Genomic DNA, 24,726 nt, shown 5'->3' on the forward strand with positions numbered 1-24,726 from the left:
AGCCACAGTGGGGTTAAAACTGCAGGGATGGTGGCCCCTGGTGAGACCACAAAGCCTGCCAAGTTTCAAGGAGATAGGTGCAGGGGTTTGGGGGAAACTGTACCTCAAGCTGTGGACAAGCAAAACTCGTGACATAGGTGACACTGTTTGTGTTAAGGCACAGCAGGTGAAAGCTGCAGGGACGGTGGCCCCTGCTGTGGCCATGAAGCCTGCCAGCTGTCAAGGAGATCGGTGCAGGGGTTCTGGGTTCTGGGGCCCTGCACCTCTAGCTGCTGACAGGCAAAACTCTTGATGGGTGCTTGTACAACTGACTGTCTCCGTCTTGGGCAGTTGATTGTCTGTATTGATTATTTCCTCTTTTTAGTCTGTGGTTTTGTAGGTGTTAATTCTTGCTCATTAACTCATTACATTAGCTAGCTACTGTGTAATGAGCTGGTCCCTGAGTGAATCATGATTGATTAGTAGCACAGTAGCTTAGCAGCCAGGCCTGCAGTAGCTTCAAACCATCCCCCTTCTCCACCACCCACCCCTGGCCCTCAAGACAGACACAGTTGCACAAGCACCCATGTCATGAGTTTTACTTGTCAGCAGCTAGGGGTGCAGGGCCCCAGAACCCCTGCACCAATCTCCTCAACAGCTTGCAGGCTTTGTGGCCACAGCAGGGCTTAAGACCCAGGCCTGCAGTAGTTCTTGCCCTGCCTCCTTGTGCCCTAAGACAGACACAGTCCCACAAGCACCCATGTCATGAGTTTTGCTTGTCAGCAGCTAGAGGTGTGGGGACAGAACCCCTGCACCTATCTCCTTGACAGCTGACAGGCTTCGTAGCCTCAGCAGGGGCTACCATCCCTGCAGCTTTCATCCTGATGCTCCTTAACACACAGTGTCACCCATGTCACGAGTTTTGCTTGTCCGCAGCTTAAGGTGCAGTTTCCTCCAAACCCCTGCACTTACCTCCTTGAAGCCTGGTAGGCTTTGTGGCCTCACCAGGGGCTGCCATCCCTGCAGTTTTGACCCCACTGTGGCTTAACACATACATGTGACATGAGTTTTGCTTTCAATATTTTGAGGTGCAGTTTCCCCCAAACTCCTCCTCCTATCTCCTTGAAACTTGGCAGGCTTTCTGGCCTCAGAAAGAGCTACCCTGTCTGCCACTGTGACTCCAATGTGGCTTAACACACACACGTTACATGAGTTTTGCTTTCAGAAATTTGGGGTGCAGTTTCCCAGAAACCCCTGCACCTATGACCTTGAAGCTTTGGACATGTCATGCTCTCAGCAGAGGCTACCCTCCCTGCTTGTTTCATCTCAATCAGTCAAAAGACAACAAAGTTATAGATATTTAATTGATTCCCCCTTATACCCTATGGCAAAATCTCCGAATCTTTTCCGAATCAATTCAGCAGCTCCGAATTGATTCGGAAAGGCTAAAGCTTCCCATGATTTGATTTGGATTTGTAGATTCGGCCTCCGAATCATCAGAATAATATCTGAATCTGAATCATGATCCGAAGCTTTGCACAGCCCTAGTACTTACCAGCTTGGAGTGTGGCTGCAGTTCCCTACTGCAGCCACCAGGGACTGCCCGAATCATCAAAGCTCTCTGATTCGGAGAGTTTTGAATCAATTTGGACCTTTTAATTGTCCCCTGATTCGATTCAGATTCGGAGATTCAGCCACTGAATCGGGCCAAATCTCCTCTGAATCGAGTCACCACCCTAAGTGTCTCACAGCCATACTGTGCAGTAGCATCATATCAGGGTTAGTGCCCAGGAATGCTACTGAACAGTAGCAATGAGCTACGGTACATTACCTCATTGCTACTGCTCCATAGCATCTCATGTAGACGTGCCCATAGAGCTTCAATAGATTAAAACAATGAACCCCAGCACAAAACCCACAGGCAGACAGTTTATGGAGTTCTGGTGCCATGTGCTGCTGGTATGATGCACTGCACAGTGGACTAGCTAATAAAATCTTATTAGTCTGGGTTTTTGAAAGATCTCAAGATGTAGTCTCATATAGAGAGTTTATTACTCTAGGTCTAGGTGAAGATGATGAGAGTTTTGATGGGCACAATGAGATTTGGATCCAAAAATAACAGTTATCCATGTTTTGCCTGATATTGGTAAGCTGAACTTGGGCAACCTAGAGCTAGTTAAGATTCTAGGATGCTCATTTATTAGCCTGTGTCACTAATGATGGCTGCACTTCTTCCCTCAGAAGTTCAGATTTAAGTTTTGCCACCAATTTTGGATGCCTATGAAATCTGCCAGTAAGATAACTACTGGCTATATTGGACATCAGTTAGTTGGCTTTAAATTGAGCTTCACTTGGCCATGTCTACAAGTGTGGTGGACTGCGCAGTTGTTACTGTACAGTCATTTAGTACTTGATCAAGCAAGTACTAAATGACTGTGCAGTAACTGGCATTACTGTGCTATCTTGATGCCGCACAGCTGTTTTTAGAAGCTACTGTGCAGGAGCATCAGCATCATGGTTCATGCCCAGGCACATTATGTCACCATATAAATGAGCTATGGCTATGTAGCTCATCACTACAGCGGCATAGCGCCTCGTGTAGACGTGCCCACTGTGAGGTAGAGACTTAGCATATCTGCTCCATTGCATTGGCCATCTTAAATGAAAGGAAACATATAGCTGAGTATTATCTAGTGTGTCTTGAGCCTCTTGCAAAGCCATTGAGTAAGGAGTTATTCATAGATTCATAGATTCATAGATGTTAGGGTCAGAAGCAACCTCAATAGATCATCGAGTCCGACTCCCTGCATAGGCAGGAAAGAGTGCTGGGTTATTCTTATTCTTGGATAAATTTAGGGTGGACTGTGTTTATGGCCACGCAGCCATCTCTTTGGTCATAAGGGCAAAATCAGGCACCTTGTCATTAATACCATAGATGGTATTAACTTTACTCAACATTGACCCTGTGTTAAATCAGAGCTAGAATTGATGCTAGTCTGTGCTTCTGTGTGCATGTCACCAAGATATAGCCTTTATGTCTACCAGCTGAAAGACTAAGAGCTAAAGTCATCTTTCACCTCTTTCACCTAAAAGTGCCCCTGGAGTTGGTCCTAGGGACAGTTTTGTTCAATATCTTCATCAGTGACCTGGAAGATGGGATGGAGTACACACTCAGCAAGTTTACAGATGACACCAAGCTGGGGGGAATAGGGCTGGGGAATAGGGCTAGGATTCAGAGGCACCATGACAAATTGGAGAATTGGACCAAAAGAAATCTCATGACGTTCAACATGAAGAAATGTGAAGTCCTACATTTAGGACAGAAAAATCTCATGCACTGGTACAGGCTTGGGGCTGACTGGCTGGGCAGCAGCTCTGCAGAAAAGGACCTGGGGGTTACTGTGGAACAATAAGCTGAATATGAGTCAACACTGTGCCGCCGTTGCCAAGAAGGCTAACAGCATACTGGGCTGCATTAGTAGGAGCATTGCCAGCAGACTGAAGGAAAGTATTATTCCTCTCTCTTTGGCACTGGTAAGGCCACATCTGGAGTACTGGGTCCAGTTCTGGACCCCCCACTGCAGAAAGGTTGTGAACAAATTGGAGAGAGTCCAGCAGAAGGCAACAAAAATGGTTAGAGGGTTGGAGCCATGGTTAGGCTGAGGGAATTGTGCTTATTTAGTCTGGAGATGAGAAGACTGAGAAGGGATTTAATAGCAGCCTTCAACTACCTGAAGGTGGTTACAAAGAGGATGGAGCTGGACTGTTCTCAGTGGTGGCAGATGACAGAACAAGGAGCAATGGTCTCAAGTTGCAGCAAGGGAAGTTTAGGTTAGATATTTGGAAAAACTTTCTCACGAGGAGGGTAATAAAACACTGGAACAGGTTACCTAGAGAGGTTGTGGAATCTCCATCCTTGGAGGTTTTTAAGATCTGGCTAGACAAAGCCTTGGCTGGGTTTAGATAGTTGGAAATGGTCCTGCTTTGAGCAGGGGGTTGGACTAGATCAGCGTTTCTCAATGTGTGGGTCGTCACCCAAAAGTTGGTCACAAGAATATATGAAAGGGTTGCAAACAAACTTTAAAAATGGAATCTCCTTTAAAGGAGAAAAACAAGGAAAACCATGGCTTTCCCCTTAAAGGCTCGCAAGAGTTTCAGCCTGCAAGGGAAAAGCCATGGTTTCCTATGTTTTTCTCCTTTAAAGCTTCTTGACCCCCCTCCCCCATGCCACACACCCATTCCCTGCCCCACATGCTGGGGGGCTGAGGCCTGGGGGCAGGGGGCATCATGTCAGGAGTGGAGGGCACTGGGTTGGAATTGGCCACGATATTTAAAAAAGGGTCCTGGTACAAAAAAGTTTGAGAACCACTGGAATAGATGACCTCCTGACGTCACTTCCAAACTTAATTTTCTATGATTCTAAATGGCACATATGCAGTTGTGTAATTGCACTTTTTGGCACTGATGCATAGATTGTGATTCAGCTCTGGGTGAACCAGTGCACAGGGAAACAGGATCATCCACCTATGTGCACAAAGCTGTGTAAGGCTGAAAAAGGAGCCAGGCAAAAACTCTTGACTAATTGGTGTTTAATGCTGGAGAAGAAGGATCCTCCCATACTGAAGCCAAATATTCTAGTGGCTGGGGCACTTGCATAGGAAGCAGGAGATTCAGGTTCTAAATCCCCACGCCCAGAGTTGAAACTGTACCTCCTGCTTCCCAGCAAATTACTCCAACTACCAGGCCGTGAACTGGCTGTTATCCCAGTCCTCTTCTTGAATCAGGCCTACTGGGTGCCAAGTAAGGGAGATATGTGAAGCCAGGGGAGAGAAATTAATCCGTAAGATGTATGGTTTGGTGAGATAGATACAGTCCCTTGATGGGAAAGGCCACTGGCTTACAGCTGACACCCTTGCTCCTAGTGGGACAGAAACTTTAGCCAGTGCTTTTATCTAACAAATATTAAATACAAAGTGCAACTAGGGAGATGACTGTATAATGCCTGTGGTCTAGTGGCTCGAGCACTTTACTGGGAAACAAGTAGTACAGGTTCAAAGCCCCTCTGGGTGATAGACTCTAGGTCTTCCACTCCTGGAATTATGCTGTAACCCACTCGGGCAGGGCTTCACAACCTGCAGGCCAGATCCAGCCCATGGAGAAATTGGATCTGGCCGGACATAGCTCAGGGAATTGGCAGAATGCTCCAGCCACAGCAGCAGGGGAGGTGTCCACAAGAGCCTAGTGCCTCCTTCTCTCAATCTACTCCCACTGCAGCATCTACTGATCACTGGGGACATGCCAGGCTGCAGCCCATGGCAGAGGCTGGGTCACAAACAGTGGCCAACAGTGACAAAAAGGTTGCCAACTCCTGCACTACTCCTCCTCCTCAGTACTTCTAGCAGGTACACACATGGAGTGATTCTCTTCCCCAACAAGCCAACATAGAATCTGGAACTGCGTTTAAGTGTCAGAAACTGCAGTTATGCAGCTACTTACAGGCCACCCAGAAGTGTGAAGTGAAATAGGTTTTAGCCCTAAATTTCCCTTAGTATTTCCTGGGTTTTTTTCCTACTAATCTCTCAACCCAAATGACCCAAGTTTCTATAACTGATGATCCAGTTCCTTAACTTCTAGCATATGGCCCTGTCCTGCTGACTAGCAAATAAATGCAACAGCTGCATAAAGGTTGCAAATGTGCTTACTGACCTTTTTCTGTCTTACATCGTTATATTCCAGAGAGGCCCAGACAACCTGGAAGCTAAACTTCCTGTCCTGTGATTCAGGCCTACACAGCCAGAATGGCCAAATCCCTATTTCATATTTTGGCTGGGGAGTAAATTATACAGGAAGCATTTCCTTATATCTTCACAGTACATGCAGAGCAGCTCATGGAAGGGTCAGTTTTAATGAATACAGAGACCTGAGCAATAGCATCTCCCAGGATGGCTTTTTGCAGTAGTTGGTCTATGAGACTAGGAGACAAGATGTAAAATGGGAAGACTACTGAGCTTCCCACGAAGATGAATGTTTGTGAAGTGTTTGGACATTTGAAGGGATGACATGACAAGTATTGTTAATATTATAATACAAAGGAATGCAAAACTAGCTGGAGGAGCTGGAAAAGTAACTGTGCTTTGGGCAGATGCCTCCTTGTCTCTCTCTTAGCAACATTGTTTATTTGTGTGCACTGCATATTAAGCAAAGCCCCCCTCAAACACTATGTCCTAGTAGGGTGGTGCCATCAAACCAGAAGATCCTTGTACAACGCCTTGGTGGGCTGATCCAATCAAGACATATCCTCCTGGGAAAGAGTTGATGATAGGGTGGCAATGCCAACTCAGTGACTCATACCACCCACTGTTAGTGTTGACTCAGTCCAGGTTTTATACACCACCAGCTGACCTGAGTGTTTGGTTTCTGAAGATTAGAGTATAGCAGTGTAAAGAGAGCAGTGCAAAGCCATTCCTCTTCTACTTCTATGACTTACAAGGCTGCCAAAAGATAGTGAAATACAAATGTAACTGCTTTCCTTGAGAAACCTCTGGCCTGAAAGGGGAAGTTGTCTTGAAATAACACAGGCACTTCTCTTTTCACTGAAACTTTTGCAGACTTTGTAACATGCAGCACAGCCTCTGGAAAACTAGCTGCAGGATTATTTGACTGGCACAACTGATCTCTGGACAATCGGAGCAGGTGAGGAAATGACTTTTCAAGGACTGTGCCCTGTCACCTTCGTTAGTAATAGGATCTTAGGTGCATGTGAGATTGATAGGAGGCAGAGCTGATTTGCAGCTTTTATCGACTAACCAAAGTAGATATATAGCACAAGAGTTTGTGAGCTGAAGCTGACTTTGTCAAATGCTATCAAAGAACATGCAAAAAAACATAGTATAAGGAGAGAGAAATTATAATACAAAAGATAAAGGAAGGGAGCAAGAGAAAGAGGGGGAAGAGGAGCAGTGCTGGGAAAAATAAGCAGTAAACTTATAGGAACAAAGGAGTCACAAGAGCTAAACCAGGTAATGGGATATGAATCCATTGTCCCTTACTTAACATGATTCAGTCTGTGGGTGATTTCTTGCTCTGCAATTTCACTTTGAAATCATTTTTTTAAAGTTTGCTGTCTGAGAACAGCCACCCTCAGGTCAACAATGGAGCTTAGTCTACAGGTGCAAACCTATCCTTCCTTATACTTGACTGCAGACGGATGCTCTCTGGATGTGAGACTGACAGAATTCCCTGGCATCTATTCTAAGAGAAGTGGGTGGCGTTCTGCTTCTGTGGCACATTCAGCTGCTGAATGAATGGCACTGGTTGCACTGAAATGCTAGTCTTGTTATATTCCTGTTTCTTTTTCAGCTGGGGGGGGGGGGAGGTCTGCAACATTCAATAGATCAATTTTCCTGTCAAGTCTGTGATTGACAGCCTTGATGAAATCCATGGGGCATGTGTATGTGTGTGTGTCCCATCCCTGCTAAGGAAAGGCCCTGGTGTGGAAACCACTCTGTAGGATGCATGGTGTCCTTTTCTAAGTGAATTTCACTTTGAGACTAGGTGGAGGCTAACAGCAAAGGAGAATGAAAGTTGTTGCTTATACTCAGGTCAAGTGCTAGCAAGGGAGCCAGTTGGTGTTTTTGTGCTATGGCTGCTTGGAACCTGTTTAAGAGCCAGCGGTTCATTGCACAGGCATCCCCCTCCAAGCTGGTAACCATTTGCAGTTCAGTCCAACTCCATCTGGGCTTTAGTGATGAATTACACTTAAATAATTTTTACCCTAGAGTTTCTGATATTTTATCAATATATCTTATTTATTTACAGTCTTTATTAAAAAACAAAAACAAACTCCAAACCTGCAAACTGTATTCCCAACTAGCAAATTAAACATGACTATCATAATCTATTACTGCCTTACACATGTAACATTGTTCTATTTTCTTAAAATTTCTTTCATCGTGTACATACACATACACACACACACACACACACACACACATGCACACAACTTAATTCCACCCCCCCTTTTGTTTTTGCTAGCTTCTAACTTGCTTGGGACCCATGGTCTGGGGGAGTTGTTCTTTCACATCATAGTATTGTACAAAGACAAGTTGATGTCAAAGTCTGAGTCTTTTATATGATAGTTCACAAAGCTTTCTACTACCTTGTGATTGCTTCCTCTGGGGCTTGAGGGTCTCTTCTGTTATTTATTGGTTGGTTGTTGGCTTTTGCTCCTTCTAGAAACACTGAAACTGAGTTGGTAGATCTGTTGTTCACATTCATATTTAAGTCTTGTATTTTTCAGTAGGTGAATGTATTTGAAGTTATGGTGAAATATATGAATGAGGGCTTATCTGTTCAATGCATGTAGCTTCCTGTGTACTTTGAAGTACACAGGAAATGATTTGATCTTAAGAGCATCTCATGGTTGTTTTCCTCAGAGGGCTTCAGCTTGTTACTTAGAGTAGGTTTTAGCATCTGTGTTTTCTTTTCTTTTTTGTGGCATTTCTTACCAGCCATATGAATGGTGGAATGATAGGCACCAAGGTACATAAGAATATTGACATCAGGCATTGCACTGGGCTGCTACTTAGACCTTCCGCTGGAGCAGTAAAAAATAAAATAAAGGAAATGCATAGCACGCAATCCTAGAATCTCTATTCTAGGATTGCGTGCTATGTATTTCCTTTATTTTATTTTTTTCCAGTTTTCTTTAGTAGCCTTGGCATTTTTAGCTGACAATTCAGCTTTGCCTTTTAGTTGGTTCCTGATGCGATGATGATGTGATGTGGCTGAATCCCTGTTTCCAGATTTCCTGCAAGTGCACCTGGTTTGGAACACCATGTCTGAAACTGCTTCATTGCTTTGTCTGTGTTGGTCACTGTGGTGGTGTCTGACAGTGTGTCTAGTTCCTGGAAGTCAGACTAGTAGTCTATGCTAATAAATCACTGTGTGGTTTTTGGTAAAAGGGTGCATCTTTGATCAAAGACTGGTTGTAGATGCTATATATTTTCACTGTCTCCCTTTTTATTGCTTGGCTTGAATTTCCCTGTTTCCCATTTGTTCACCAAGTCTCACCTGTCCTTTGTCATATTTGGACAGTACACTGTGTGCTGGCTCTCCGGGGACATACTGATAGTCCACTATAGCTCCATTGGATTCTGGAGAACGGTTCTGTTGTCAGCCAGGTGGGCAACTGTATGTAAATTTACAGACAGTCCATGAAAAACAGCCTAAAATCATCTGTCTATAAATTCTGTAAAAATAATGTTGTCTCTGTAAAAATAAGAAATCCAAGCTTGTTTCAAGATCCACAGTTTGAATGAAACTGCATTCAAGGCAAGTGTAGATGCTGGACAGAGAGAGCAGAGCAGCACCACCTGGTGTCAAAACAGGATCACTGTTTGGCACTGTGAACTTTGTCAGGGCATTCTGGCTCACTAGCCTCTATAGTTCTTTGCTGCTGGGAAAACTGCAGGGCTGGAAAGAGAGAAGAGGTGTCAGGTAGGGGTCTGTGTAGGGATGGGAGGAATGGGGCCAGTGGGTGTAAGGCTGGGGAGGAACAATATGGTGCAGGGTGCAGGCAGAGGTGTTAGGGTATGGGGTAAGTCGGGGACCCCTGTGGTAGGGGCAGCCGGGTGTAAAGCTATTGCTGGAGTCATACAAGGTTGCCAACAAGATTTTTGTTATTGACAACTAAAGTTTGTGTCCCCCCAAAAATGTTGGTCAGTAAAAAGTTTGCAGATTGTCAGTAAAAAACATTCTTGGGTTGGCAACCCTGGCTCCCAGCGATCTGGGTTTTGCGATTCACTTTCCTTCATGTATGATGCTATCTTGATAGCTCAGCTTGTTTCAGTGGTCCAAATATTTTTGTAAAAACATGTAGAGTTTCACTTTGGGTCTTTGGCTAATCTCATAGAATGATATTCAGCAGACAGGCTAGTTTTTGTCTGGTAGGTTTGTTCTTACAGTCTGAATTTAAATTGACATGTCACAGGCTTGGCTGACACTTTCAACATCTTTCTGTGGTTTCCATGTTTCTGTTCAGTTGAGGATCTTATATTCTTGTACATTTGCTATATCTTCATGCTGCTTGACTGGTTTGGATAAGAAGTCACATAGATACGTGTCAGGCCATTATTGCTTATTGTGTGCCTTTAAGCTGTAGCATTTCAGTTTCAGTAGCAAGCAATGAAGATGTTTGGTGGTTACTTATCTGGTGGCTTAAAAATGCTTTCTAGCAGTCTGTGATCAATTTCTATTCAAATTCTTTCTCATCCTTGGACATACTTGTTGAACTGTTCACCTGTGAACACTACTGAAAGACATTCCTGTTCAATGTTGTCATCTCTAAATTCTGTTGGTAGTAGTGTAGCTACTAAGTGTCCCTTTCTTCAAGCTCCATCTCACCAGCAGCACTCTGGTCACCTTTTCCTCTACTTTCTTATGTCCAGATGGGAAGGTAGGTCACTAGCTCCTTGGCAATCATTGAATCATAAAGTTGGAAGGGACCTCAAGTGCAGGAATACTATTCCCAAATCATCTCTATCCGCTGCTTATCCAGGTTCCTCTTGAAAGTTTCCAATGAAGGAGATTCCACAACTTCCCTGGGCAGTCTATTCCACTGCCTCTTTGTTCTAACAATAAGGAAGTTTTTCTTGATATATAACCTACATCTACTTTGCTGCAAGTTAAAGCCATTGTTCACATCCTACCTCCTTCCTTATGGCAGACTTCCAGATACTTGCAGACTGCTTAATTACCTTTTCTCCAAGCTAAACATGTCTAGTTCTCTCAACATTTCTTCATCCGGCTTTCCTTCTAACCCCTTAATCATTTTGGTTGCCTGCCTCTGATCTCTCTTTAACTTCCCCACATACTTCTCTAAAACGTGGAGCTAAAATTGCATACAGCACTCTAAGGCTAGGGCAGACATTACATATAAACCAGTTTAAGTGATCAGAAACTGGTTTAAACCTGTAACAGAACAGATATACATTACACATAAACCAGTTTGAAAATGGCTGAAACCGGTTTAAGATAAACCTGGTTGAATGTAGTATCACACTTAACTGATTTGGCTCAAACTGGTTTATACAATGTCTGTCCCAGACCCCTTCGTGGTTTAAGATAAACCAGACACCCCCAGCATCCCGGCATGCTCTCTCGGCTGGGCGGAGCTCTCTATTCCACAGCAGGGCTGGCCCCTCCCCTCTGCTCCCTAGCTGCAGCTCCCCCCCCTCCCTGCTAAGCAGGAATTCCCCCCTCCCCTCTGCCTTGCTGAGCTGTGTCTGTGTATTAGCTAGCAGACCACATGCCGGCTCCCGTATATGCTGAATCAACAGGTAGAATCAACAGATAGCTGGTAATGTCCCTGTGTTGCTTTCTTAATGAGGTGATAAACACTGAGTTGGGGGGTGATAAACACTGTTATCAATTCCCTGCTGGGCTAATCATAGCATCCTACCCCACGCCCCCCTCAGCTCAGTGCTCTGGAAGGGAAGGGAGGGCTGCTCTAGCAACCCCCAGCTTCTAGCCTGAGTCAGTGCAGGCATGTGCCTGCATATCTGGGATATCTGTGCAGTTACAAATCAGTTCAGCCTAGCCAGGTTAGACTAACCTGCAAAGATTGAATCAATTCAGGCTCAGGCTTTTTGAGTGTTTGCCCCTAGCCTGGATGAGGTTTAACAAGTGTCAAGTTAAGAGGCATTAACATCTCCTGTGTGTTACACTTAATACTTCTGCTGATGCAGCTTAAATGATTGATGGCTGTACTAACCATGTCTATACTTCAATTTTGGTCAGTAGTCACCCAAGGGGCTTACAGACTTTTGAGACTTGGAAGAAATTTTGTCAGATAGCTTTGCAAATCCTACTAGTGTCTTAACTGACTTAGTATCATAGGTATAGTATCTGCTGAACTGCTTTGACCTTTTTCAAGATCAAACCATAATCCCTGGGGAACAAGCAAGGGTGCCATGTTTGGCATTTCCTTCTTCTTCCCTAGCATCCTCTAGTAGGCATGTGGATGTGTTCTGCTGTGGCTTCTGCCCCGCTGTCTCCTGTTCCTACACCAAAGTGTCATCAGCTATATTACAGACCCCTGCAGATCCTGTTAATACATCTTTCTGGGAATATTGATATCCTTCCATAGCAGTTTTGAACCCAAATGGAATTCTCAGTCATCTGTATCTACTGGCTGGTGTCCACCATTTGGAGAGGCAGCTGCTTTCCTTTTTCAGTGTTTTATGCCAGTATCTGGCCTTAGGGTCAACCCCTGAGAATATTTTGCTTTTTTCCAAGCCCTGCTGTTGTTGTAGGCATTTCAAATGAATTCATCCTAGTGGTTTAAATCCTAGAGCCTGTGCAAAAGCAAAGCTTGCTTGCCTTCTCAATGGCTATCATGTTTCTTACCCAAGTTTGGGAGCTCTGCTACTTTGACACTGTGACTTCTTTCCATTTGCTTTATTGCTCTTACAATTTCTTCTTTTATTACATAACTGTTTTGCCAGGCACTGGATGGCGATAACAAGGTCTGGCTTCAATTTAGAGTTTTTACACCTTAGTTTCTATCTTGGCTTGTGAACCCACCCAGAAACCTGAGGAAGTAAATGCTACCTGGGTATTCCACTGCGAACAAATTTCCCCACTCACAAGCAATAGTCAGTAGGGCTGTGCGAAGCTTCAGGTAGTGATTCAATTCAGAGGAGATTTGGCCTGATTTAGTGGCTGAATCTCCAAATCTGAATCAAATCAGCGGACCAATTAAAAGGTCCAAATCAATTCAAAGGTCTCCGAATCTTCGGGAAAGATTCAAAGAGCTTTGATGATTCCGGCAGTCCCTATCTGCTGCAGCAGGGAGCTGTAGCCAGACTCGGAGCTGGTAAGTGGGGGGGAGGGGGGGGGCTGGAGGAGGGGGAGGGGATCATGGGGAGATCCCTGCTAGGCCCCATCCCCTGCCTGCGCCCCGAGCCCCCCCATGGCTGCTCTGCCCACCCCAGCTGCTGGTGCTTTGTAAAAAAGCCCCAACTCACCAGGTGCTGCCCCTTGCTGCACCCCCACTGCCCCACACTGCATGGGAGGCTCTGCATGAGCCCCCTGACCCAGCCCCCACAGTGCCTGCAACAGCCTCAGGGCTTTGGATTGCAGCAGGTGGCAGTGGGGATCGCCCCCCACCAGGCACAAATGGTGAGTCAGGGGGTTTTCTCATTTTTTTTCCCTTAAAGGGCCAGAGCTGGGGTGGGTGGAGCAGCCATGGAGGGGGCTGGGACAGCAAGTGGGGGTTAGGGGGTTTGTGCAGAGCCCCCCCACGCAGCATGGGGCAGTGGGGGGCAGTGGGGATCACCCCCCGCCCGGTGGCACCTGCTAAGTCGAGGCTTTTTTTTTTCAAAGTGCTGTAGCTGGGCTGTGCCAGGCTGGGAGAGTGGACGGGGGATGGGTCTGGCTGATTCGGATATTTGGAGATTCGGCAGCAGCTGAATCTCTGAATCAGATTTGGCTGAATCAGTTCGGGACAGTGACTGAATCGCCGAATTGAATCACTGTCCCCTGAATTGGCTGAATCCGAATCCGAAGCGAATACTATCTGCTTTGCACAGGCCTAATATTCAGCTATAATATGGCTTATTAAACTGGAGAGAAAAATAGGACAAACTGTCTTAGGAAAAGCTTAGTAGTCAGTAGCCTGCATCAACCAACCCAACAGTTTATCACAGTCAACACATTGTTTTCTCTTTGCTCCATGCAGAGGAAATGTAGAGGCTAGTGGGGCCAGTGTAGCTTAAGACCTTTCCCTTTGACTCGCCAGCGCTGGGGGGCACCACTCTACTGTTGCTGCTGCTCAGCACCAATAGGGAGTGTAGTTCTGCCACTTCTCCCAGGTGTCTCGGCTGTTTGCACAAGCAATTTTGACAAGAGGTTTTAGCATTTGTTTTGTATTGTCCCTCTGGATTGTTTTTCTGAAGCTGATTCTGGGAATGGAAGTAGAGAAGCTAAATTTAAAGAGCCGATGCTTCCTGAAAATTATTTTCTTCCCCTAAAAATAATTAGAAGCGACGTGCCCGAGGAATTCTCCAAAGACTCATTAGTTTCCAGGAGCCAGCCATCGCTTCCCACTCCAGGTTTAGCATAAGGTTTTGGTGTTTGTTAGATTTCACGACACAGATGAACATAGAATATAGGAGCTGCAAATGCTGTAAACTGTTGCTGCAAATCCAATCTTCGGGATCTTTTCATGCATTGGCATTAGCTGTGTTCAGGTCCCTCTCGTGTTTATTTTCTGCAGATGAGTCTCATGGCAGAGGTGATCTTCACCATAACAGTGAATGGCCCTTGTCCATGTTACGCGCATCACCATAATAGTAAGCATGAGGTAGTTACAGCAGAGAGTTGCTGAAAAGCAGTCTGACAGTGCCTTGTACTTCCCTGGGAGAGTTGCCCGAATGGACTGTCTGAAATCACAAGTTCAACTGGGTTTTGAGGTGAAAACCTAAATCAGCCCAACCTGGCTCCACACTGGACCCTAATTCTCTCTCAAGTCTCCTGAATCTTCAGGATCCAGTTTAACCTGGGAAGAGATTTGAAGCTCTATCACAAAACCCACATCCAGGAGAATTCTGTAGTTGCAACTTCAGACTCGAGTAGGTAAGCTCATAAGGCGGCCCTCACCATAGTGCTTTGCCAGTGACTTCTTGCACCCTTCCCTTCCCAAACTATCTTTTGATCTCTTTGTAGAAAGGGAGGAGACTTCTACGCCACCTGCTTTCATGTTGCAGCTGATATAATTTGTCACAGACGCTTACACACTGCAGCTATCTCTGGCCATCGTTTTGGTCTTTGAGATTGTTAACAGCAGGCACTGTTAGAGCCGCCCTTTGGCTGATCTAATTTATTCCATAAATCATAAGGTTGAACGTGGATGCTTTTGGATTGGAGAATGTAAAACAAGCTATATGACACTTCTGTTTACATTTCCCAACCTGTGCTGCATATCATTTAGCTAGATGCCAGGATTTTATCCTAAATCAGGAGCAACTCCACTGAAGAAAATTAATGTAAAAATAGTACTAGAAGAACCTGGGGCTGTGAGCGCAGTGGCCATAAAATGCTGCCTTTGGTGTGAATGAGTGACGACTTCTGATGTAGTGTTGTATCCCCTGCATGCACAAATGTAAGTGAAGGCACAAGATACGGGGCTGGGGAAAACAGTTTGCAACTGGCAGAGTCCCAAGTGTACAGGACATATTCACACGGGGCAGTGAGTGGTGTGGTGCGTCTGAGATTTAAGAGCAGGAAAGACTTAAAGGAACTGGTTGCTGCTCTGGCAGCAAATACACAGTCTTGAATTTGCATTTGATACTTTCTTTTCCTGCAGCTCTCACTGGAGCTAAAAGGAAGCTCTGGCTGGGCAACCACTCCACAGTGAGAGCTTGTAAGAGTAGATTAAGCTCTTGACGTGCTACTTTCATAACCGGTCTTGCTCTGAAATGGCTGTGGGAGAGCTGGGGGAAAGCAGTGTAATGTGAGGGGGCGGTGAATTCTGCTCTGCTTGGAGGGACATCTGGCGTAGTGTGGGGAGACGGAACAAGCACACATGCTTATTCATGTCGCTCGTAGAGCTGTGGGCTCACAGTGTCACCATGCAGGACGGCTCAGGACCGGAGCAGCCAGACGATCTCCTGTGACGGTACTTGTACAATCATTGCTCACACTGGTAGCAAGCCAGGGTCTTGATTTCTGAAATGTGCTTGGGCTTTTGGATTGCAGCAGTAATTGAAAAAGGGGTGGGAGTGGCAATTGGGATTCTTCGCACTTTGTTTCCAACTCCAGAGTGGGTTTTCTCTTGCAAGTATGCATACTCAAGAAAGATGGCAACAGAAAAAACCCAAATGCATTCAGTGTAATTAAACATGCTAAGGCACAAGGCTTGAGAGCCCTGTTTGGGAACTAGACTATATATAATTTGCAAAGAACACAGGTGTGAATTTCACAGGCAGTGCTTAGCCCAGCTTTCTGGCGTCTACACTTTGGCCTGCAGCAGAATGTTGCTTTTATAATAGATTTTTTTTTCTGTCTTTTCTGGGGTTTTTAATCATTGTTTTCTGGGGCTCCTAGTAATCACCTGCTCCATTTCATTCTCCAAACTGTGTACTTTTTTGACTCGTAACTTAACACTTAACACTGCTGTGGAAAGCTACTCTTGCTGCGCAGGTTTGCTTCATAAATCAGACAGGTCTTCAGTGATGGAAGATGCTTGTTTGAAGTCGTGAGTTAGAGAGTAGGATGGAGAGTCCAGGCCTTTTGCCAGAATAGTTCATTTCACTTGTGGGAGTGGTTTTACTACATGTAGAAAGTGCATCTTTGCTGGTACAGCTGTGTCCATGCCAGGACCACTTTGCTCAAAAAAGATATTGCTATTCCCATATCGTAGACAGAGCTGTAACCTTCTTCTTTCTATCTAATAATCATCTTCGCAGACTTTTCTTGGCGACATACTCTGCTCCATGAGCTGCCCTACCATCTCTCTGGAGAGTGTCTGAGGTTATCACTTCTTTATCTGAAGGAAATACATCCAAAACCCTGAATAAGAATTTCAAAAAAAGGTCCATAGTCAAACGCTGAATCTCAATCTGTTTTTCATTTCTTGGTCTTGTTTACTGTTTACTGGTCTTGTTTCACTTTCCTGGTTCCGCCATTCATCTTAAAACAAACCTCACACTGGGATCGTTCTTCTTGTTAATTCCTTCTTGGTAGTAAGTGCAGGCTTAATCCTGCGGCGTTGAATGCCTCCTGCAAGATGCATAAATTCAGCAACTCCCAGAGTATCAAGGCAACCTAGGACCATTCCTTCTGTGTCAAATCAATGGACATGGTTGGCTAGTAGAGACAGGTCCCTTGGTACCCAAGAAGGCTGTTAAAGGGCTGATTGCCAGGTCCTGGTATTAGGTGATGTGAATGGCTCCAAGGGAAATAACCTGTCACATGGGGGGACATCCCCAGGGACTTGTTATAGGCATCTTGTGCTATGATTGGCAATTGAACTGATAAGTCAGGGTGTGAAGACAAAACCTGCAAACAATGCAATATCCATGAGAACCATCTCTTAGCATCTTATCTGTTACCTAATTTCATAGATGCACTTCTTTTCTATGGAGCACTCTGGTAACAAAGCCTGTTAGAAATCATCTGGAAGGAGCACTGTCAGGAATTCTGTGAGGATTAGTGATTATTGTGGTTTGTATTACAGTGAGAGGTAGCTGGCAGTATTAGATTGAAGTCAGGCAGAAGGCAGGGTATAAGGCAGGGAACCTTATAGACTAAGTAAATCAGAGATGTATAGCTTGAGTGTTTGAGCTCACTTCATGTGATACTGTGGAAGGACATGCACAGAGCAGTGTATCAAATGAAGAAAGTGATTTGAATACAAAAAACAGGGAAGGAAGGGAGGAGAGAGGTAGGAGAGGGGCAGTGCTGTGAGAGGCACACAAGCAATAAGCCCATAGGAACAAAGGGGTCACAAAAGCTAATCAGGTAATAGGATAAGAATCCGTTTAGACCATATTTAGCACAATCCAATCTGTGGCTGATTTCTTTTTCCATAATTTTGCATTCAAGTTCCCTCTTAAAGTTTTGTTGGCTAAGAACAGCCACACTGGGCACATCCATGCATGCAGGCACATGCACTTGAAACAGCTCAAATTTGTACCAGGGATTTTTGCCTCAACACATGTGCCTGAACATGCAATTGGTGTGGCGTAAGTTGTGCCACTTGGGGCAAACTGACCCTGCCCAGCTCCTCCCGGATCTGCAGCCAGGGGGGAGCGAGTTGAAGGCTGGGGCCAGCACCTGTGGCGGCACTACGAGTATAAAAAGCTCCCCTGGTAAGCATCTCAGGGCTACTTGCTCTCAGGAGCTTCTGGGCCCAGCCAATTGGTATGTGGGGACACTAGCCCCTTGTGCCAGCTGGACTGATGAAGCAGCCCTAACCTAGATTTCCCTGCGCACTCTTACCCACTGCAGCAGTGTGACAGTGGTGGCTGCTGCCTGGCTATGACCTGCTGCCACCTGCGACAGCATGTGGCCCCAAGGCTGCAGACCTGCCAGACCTGGACAGGGACCACACTGCCACCTGGGCTGTGGCATGGATGCTGTAGCAAAGGTGTCTGCACCTCTAGGTCAGCAGACAGTGGGCCCTGGCTGCACAGTTGGTCTTTGTGTGGCATTGCTGCCATGTGTGCCCTCACCCTGCCATCTGGGCAGCTATTTACTGGAAGATGTTCTCAGTGTGGTGGCCTGCTTTGAATTGTCAAAACATGTCCTCCTAGCTCCAAATGACCCTGAGGTTAGCCACCTCATTTGCTCTCCAGCTGGGTCCTGGCTGCCAGCCCTGAGCAGGCTCCGCTGCTTAGGTCCTGCCACGTGCCTCACTAGGAGGAATCCTGGTGTTCCCTATTTAAAAACTGCAAATTCTCTGATAAAAAATCCCAAATTCACTCTTTAAAATACCCCAAAATCCATGTTCTTCCACAACTAAAATAAAATACCACTAGATAGATAGATAGATAGATAGATAGATAGATAGATAGATAGATAGATAGATAGATAGATAGATAGATAGATATAGACACACACACCTATATATAGAGAGAGAGAGAGAGAGGGAGGGAGAGAGAGAGAGATATCAGTTGGGCAATGTCTTATTGATATATTTATAATTTGAAAGCAATTTGGAAGCCTACCAGTGTCTCTATCATCATAATAAAATAAATTCTAAATATCTATATGCTTTGATGTTTGCTTTTGGTTTTATCATAGAAAAATTAGAGCTCCCCCTGACCCCTTCACTAAAAAGCAGGTCTCATCCTGTCTGGCAGCTGGGCATAGCTGGGTGATAGGAAAGATGTGAGGTTTGTAGGAAGGGGTGGGGAGGGGTGTGGGGTGTGTGGGTGGGTTTGGGGGGAAACAGGGGGTGCGGGTTGTATGGGCGAGTGGTGGGATGTGGGGTTTGCAGGAGGGGGGTGAGGAGAATGTAGGGTGGTATGGGATGTGTGGGTGGGTTTGGGGGGTGTGGGGTTTGAGAGGGGCCACCACTTGCCCGCCCCCCGACCCCCTGCGGTGCACAGCCCCCAGCACTAGAAGCAGCAGCCAGCCAGGATGTGTCTGCTGCCGCACTGCCTGACCCATGGTCCGTACGGGGAGAATGGGCCCAGCCTGACCCGACCTGACCCAGCATGGCACAGCCCGCTAGTGTGCCTTTGGATAGGACCGGGATATGCTGCTCCGGGACCCATGGCTCCTGTCCAAAGGCGTGCACTAGCTGGGCAGGCCAGGCCAGGTCAGGCTGGGCCCATTCTCCATGAGGGTCAGGTGGTGATGAGGAACATTTTTTTCATTCTCAGCTTGCCTCTTGCAGTGTCACAAACTGGTTTGAGATGCTGCAACAGGCACATGCGTGCTTGTCTGGATGCGCCCACTTGAGCATCCAGGGAGGTTAAACTGTTCTGCCACAGGCTTGTGTGTCTTTCTAGAACTGAGTCAGATTGGCATTTATTTATTCTTACATGTAAGAATTGTTCTGGCTGTCCAACGTAGACAGTAGAGGGACACTGTAAACAGGTAATGACATTGGTAGAGGTACAATTAAACTTGGATGTTATAATCTGTGTTATTTGGTCCAGTGATGATGTGGTATTGATGCTGAGTACAGCTTGCATCTGTGTCTGCTACAAGGCCTGGTGCCGCAGTGAGAACAGGAGTTAAGTAGCCTGTTATTTGAGAGACACCATTTTAGGTTGCGGGGCTGCCTGTAAGTCAGAGGAGATTCTTCTGCCATGGCTACCTTGAGATGGTCATCTTTTTCCAGGAGGGGGTGGAGGTCATTAATGATGTGTCTTAGAGGTTTAAGGTGGGAGCTGTAGGTGACAACCAGAGGGAATGTCTTTTTCCCAGAGTTGGTATTGTAGCAGGTCAGAGCAGGATCTAAATCTGGGTTTGTTGATTTGAGTGGCTGCAGTTTTGTATTCTGTTGTAGATGTAGGAATCTCTCCTTCAGGTCCTTAAGGTGAGATGGGATCAGAGCAAATTTGGTTGTAATGTAGAGCTTGGCTATAGACGAGGTTCTGGTGGTATGCTTAGGATGGAAGATATTGGCATGGAAGTGGCTGTGGCAGTCGATGGGTTTCTGATACAATGTGGTGGTACTGGGGCTATTGCAAACCTTCTTTACCTCTTGTTTTTATATAAGTAGTATCCCGGAGCCCCAGCTGTAGACCAGGACCCTGCTATGCTGAATGTTGTGCAAACCCCACAGAGAAGGAAGGATTCTAAACCAACAACCGTGCTCTAGTGGGGGCAGGGGTTAACCCATGGCACACGTGCCACAAGTGACATGGGAAGCTGCTCCATGTGACATGTAATTCCCAGGCATTCAGTTGAGAGAGGCACCAGAATGGAGGCAGGGAGTCTCAAACCTCTGGCCCATGTGGAATAGAGTTGGGGCAGGAAACTGCTATGAGAGGAGATATCAGGTGTCACAAGACCCTTCCCTGGCCTTGCAGACACTGAATTAAGGCGTTTGATCCTCATTTGTAATATAAAACTGCATAGTTGCAGGGCCAAGGAAGGGTTGATCTGGCTGTTGACAGTAATACCTCCTCTTGCAGCAATGTTCTGCCCCCACAGAGCTCCTCTGCCTCCATTCCAGTGCGCCAGGGCACAAACTCTATCAAATACGTCCCCGGGGGGCCAGGGATCAGAGTGGCACTCAGGGAGCGGGGGGGTGGGGGGGGGGGGAAATGTTAGTGAATGTCCTGGTCAGGGGCTTGACCAGACCTGAGGTTCTCAAACTGTGGTCTGACAATAACTGGTGGATCACGGGGTACCTTCAGTCTCTTTCTGTCCAGTTGGCAAAGTGCATAAAAAAGAAGCTAACTAGTTCTTATACCTACACTTCTGATATTAGTTTCCCAGGTCAATAACTCCACAGTACTTGTCACAGTGAGGATGTGAAAGTCTGAATGGAAGGCAAGGCATCCACAAAACAATCTTTTTCTCAGCCATGGCCTGGACAGGTGTGGATCCAGGGCTGGTGCACGGTGTTGTGCCCCTCTCTGGCTGTGCCCTGCTTGCACAGAGAGCTCTCCTTGCTCCCTGGCACTTCAGGACAGCTCCTGCTGGGAGCTCAACCTGTGCTGCAAATTCTGTGAGCTCAGTTATTGCCAACATAGGCTCTGCCTGGAGCCCAGGCTTTCAAGTAGCTCTGGAAACTGCTGCTTTTCTCTCATCCCCTTCCTCCTCCCACTTCTGAATTCAGCAGTAGGGGAAAGGAGGGGAGAAGCAGCTAGGGACCTGCCACCCTCTGCTTTCACACAGCTCTGCACTGCCACCACTGTTCCTATCTCCTCCTTTCCCTGCTGCTGAATTTGGGGGCAGGGTGGAGAGAAAGGTGGAGAAGAGGGGAGAGCAGCAAATGAAATTTGAAGATACATGTATAGATGGGATAGATGGCTTTCTGATTTCTAAAACCAGTCTTTTTAAAACATAAAATCCAACATTTCTATTGAAAACTGAAGGAGGAAGAAATTTACCTCAAAAAACAGCTGGTATTTTAGGCTCCCAGCCTAAAGGCTGTCCCCACGGAGAGAGGGGTATACAGCTGGCAGTGGAGGGACAATATGAGGTAAGAAGGACATTTGATTTTGTTTGGGATTATGAAGGGGAATCAACCAGTAAAAAACAATAGTTACAAAATTAAAACATTTCTCAAATCGCATTTTGAGACAGAGGTTTTACTAATCAAAGTGGCTTGTGTGTGACACGTAGGGACTAGCGGGAAGGGAAGTATTTCTCACCGGTGCAAGACATGGAGATGGGTATGTCATGCTATTTGTGCATATCAAGAGTTGCTCCTGTGTACTGTAATGTCACACTTTCCTCCTTGACTCATTTATCATTTCCCCATTGGTCATGCATGCATGGTGGGGGTCTGTGGGTCCTTCCGGTTCTAAAAGGAAAGCTTGTGGTCACTGAGAAGATATGAGCTTACAGCTCAGAAAAACAAAACAGAAACAAAAGCCTTCCAGCCTTTGCAAGCCTTTCACCAAGCTGCGCCTAGGGTGCCCTTCAACCTAGCTCTCCTGTGCCTGGCCCACAGACTAGACGAGGCCAGAATTACTGAGCTGATCCCAATCCACAGGCTCCTGCTCTTGCTCTATATTTTTCATGATGTCTGTGTTGGCACATCCCTGTACTCTGAAGGCAGGTTTGCACTGAGAAGAATCCAAGGGAAGGTAAGTACAGTCAGAAGTAGAGGCGCAAATGGTAAGATTTCTTTCAATATGCCAGGGAAAATTATTTCCTCTGCAATATGTGAGGCATTGCCTGTGTTTACTAGGCTGTGGGAGACCCTGTAAATGGTCTGACCTGCTGGAGAATGAGAGCCCCTAAGGAACAGCTGGATCCACTTCTAGAAATATGGAATCACCTGCTGTCCCAGTCCATGGTCAGTATTTACTGGCCATGGGCCTCAATACCCTACTTCCTGCGTTGGCTTCTGCTTGTAACTGTAAGATGGTAGTTCTGTCTCACCATTTAGCACAGGAAACTATTCTTGCTACTTGGGTTTTTTTTATTCTCTTTCCTTTTTCTTGTCCTTGTGACAAAGTATTTAGCAGAATTCACAGATTTGTTGAAATCTGACAAGCTGCTCCATGAGTGTGTTTTCACTGGAGAATGTGCGTGGCCTTCTCTGCACTACCTAGGAAGCCCCTGGCAGCCCAGGGATTTGAGACAGCTCTTTACAAAGACCTGGTACAGAGGACACACAGTATTTCCTTGGTTACATTCAAGAGCTGTTGATCCTGTCCAGGGATGCTCTCTTACCAGTGCTGTAGTAGTGATGAGTGAGTGGGCCGGGAGTATAAATCCTGGTTTACCAATTTGCTACTTACCAAGTGCAGGTTAGACAGACAGCTTGGCTGGGATAGTTTAGTCAAGGATGATCCTGCCTTGAGCAGGGGGCTGGACTAGGGGTGAAGTTACAAGTTACACTTACACCATACTAAGGGCACCTAAAATGTGAGTGTCTGCACATTAAAGATCACTAACCTGTGGTAAGTGCCCTCTGGACATCTCAGTTATACCACTTCAGGCAAGGGTTAACTTTGGGCTATGCTACCTAGCTCATGTTAGGGTAATTTCATGCTGCTCCATGGAGATAAAATGAGCAATTTGCAGTCCTCCAACATTTCAGGATACACCACTACTTACCCTCCGAGACACCCCCGTTTGCTAGCCATCTAATGGTAAGTCAGAGTCAGACATGCAAGAAACAGTATTAACTTTGAATGCGTGACTGTTCATAGCATGTTCTAACTTTAACACCACTTAACACTCCACAGATTTAGCCTAGTCAAAATATAGCATGTAAATTCACCCTAGTTAACCTTGTGAGGTCCCTTTTAAGTCATATTTTTCTATGATCGTAAGTGCGCACCAATTTGATTACCACGTGAGGGAGAGTAGTTGCAGTTCTTAAATCTCTCTGAATCAGTTTAAGAATCTAGGGCAGAGAAACTAGAAAGGCATTGCCACACTCTAAGTGAGAGATGATACGTGTATGCTTGCATGTGGATATATACACATGCCGTATGCATGCAGGCTTGGGTGCATGTATGTGTACACAGGAACGTGCACATGTGCACACATACACATACACATACATCTACACACACACACACACACAAGTACCTGCCAACTGATGTGTGCTCACACACACTAAAATTGGAAGCAAGAAAATGAGTTAATGAACAAACATTATTGCTGTCCAATCTAGCTAGAGGGGGAAGACACTGCCTTGCAGCAGAAACAGCCCTAGAATCACATGTGGTGAAAAGACTATTTGGGTTAGGGACTTTAGAGATTCAAGATGTTCCTGGAACCAATGTTCTTGGCCTGGTGGCTTTTCAGAAACTCGCCTCTAACTTTAAATAAACAATTGCAACTAACATGGGTAGATGGGATCAAAGATCAAAGTAATCTTGTAGCCCTGTGGGGTCAGGCCAACTCTCAGGATCTCAGTATTGTGCTGTTAGACAGGAGGGTGTGACACAATTGCACATATACAAACATACAAATCAATTAAGTGCATACACACACACACATACACACACACACACTACCAACTCAGGCACATACACATCCAAACCAGCCTAGGCACATGCATACCTATCACCAATTCAAAGGAACCTTGTCTGCCTATCACCAATTCAAACACATACACAAACCAAAAATTAGACAATAATCAGTTGTCACTACCTACGCAGATCACTAATTTGTATATTACACACACAATGACATATATGTATATTCACCGATTCACACACATATCATCCACCTATACATGCACACAGGTGAGTTCCTAACTTGGATGGTGTGGTATGTATGCGTGCGTTTGGGGTACTTGGGATACCTTGTGGGAAGGTTAAGGTGAGACAGAAAGTGTAAGGAATGAAAGTTGCCAGAACTGGGATTAGAACCTGTGGACTAGAGAGAAGCTGGGCTGAAGAACTGAGGCTTGGGGTTACTCAAGGTCGCTGGTGCAAGGGAAAAAGCCTGGGGTCAAGGAGGAGACAGCCAGGAAAGACATGGATGCAGAAACCTGGGAGCTCATGGGAAAAGGCAGTGGAGACAAGGCAGTAACAGTGGGAGAGATCAGGAGACAAGGCAGTGGAGACAAAGCAATAGCAGTGGCAGAGA

At 45.8% G+C, this 24,726-nt stretch overlaps 1 protein-coding gene across 3 annotated transcripts in view; it reads left to right on the forward strand.

Annotated features, from left to right (window-relative positions):
- The first annotated feature begins 6,363 nt into the window (after positions 1 to 6,363).
- Positions 6,364 to 24,726, forward strand: part of PIK3R6 (phosphoinositide-3-kinase regulatory subunit 6) — a 76,694-nt gene continuing 58,331 nt past the window's right edge. Inside the window, exon 1 of one of the 3 annotated variants that reach the window (XM_019485715.2) lies at positions 6,364 to 6,672. The gene's annotated coding sequence lies outside the window, so the exon portion shown is untranslated. Of the gene's footprint in view, positions 6,673 to 15,335; positions 15,659 to 24,726 lie in introns of those variants that run through there. The other 2 variants (XM_014595660.3, XM_019485716.2) reach the window with 2 other exon arrangements.

The sequence above is a fragment of the Alligator mississippiensis genome, chromosome 8 (assembly GCF_030867095.1).
Source record: "Alligator mississippiensis isolate rAllMis1 chromosome 8, rAllMis1, whole genome shotgun sequence".
Lineage (NCBI taxonomy): Eukaryota > Metazoa > Chordata > Crocodylia > Alligatoridae > Alligator > Alligator mississippiensis.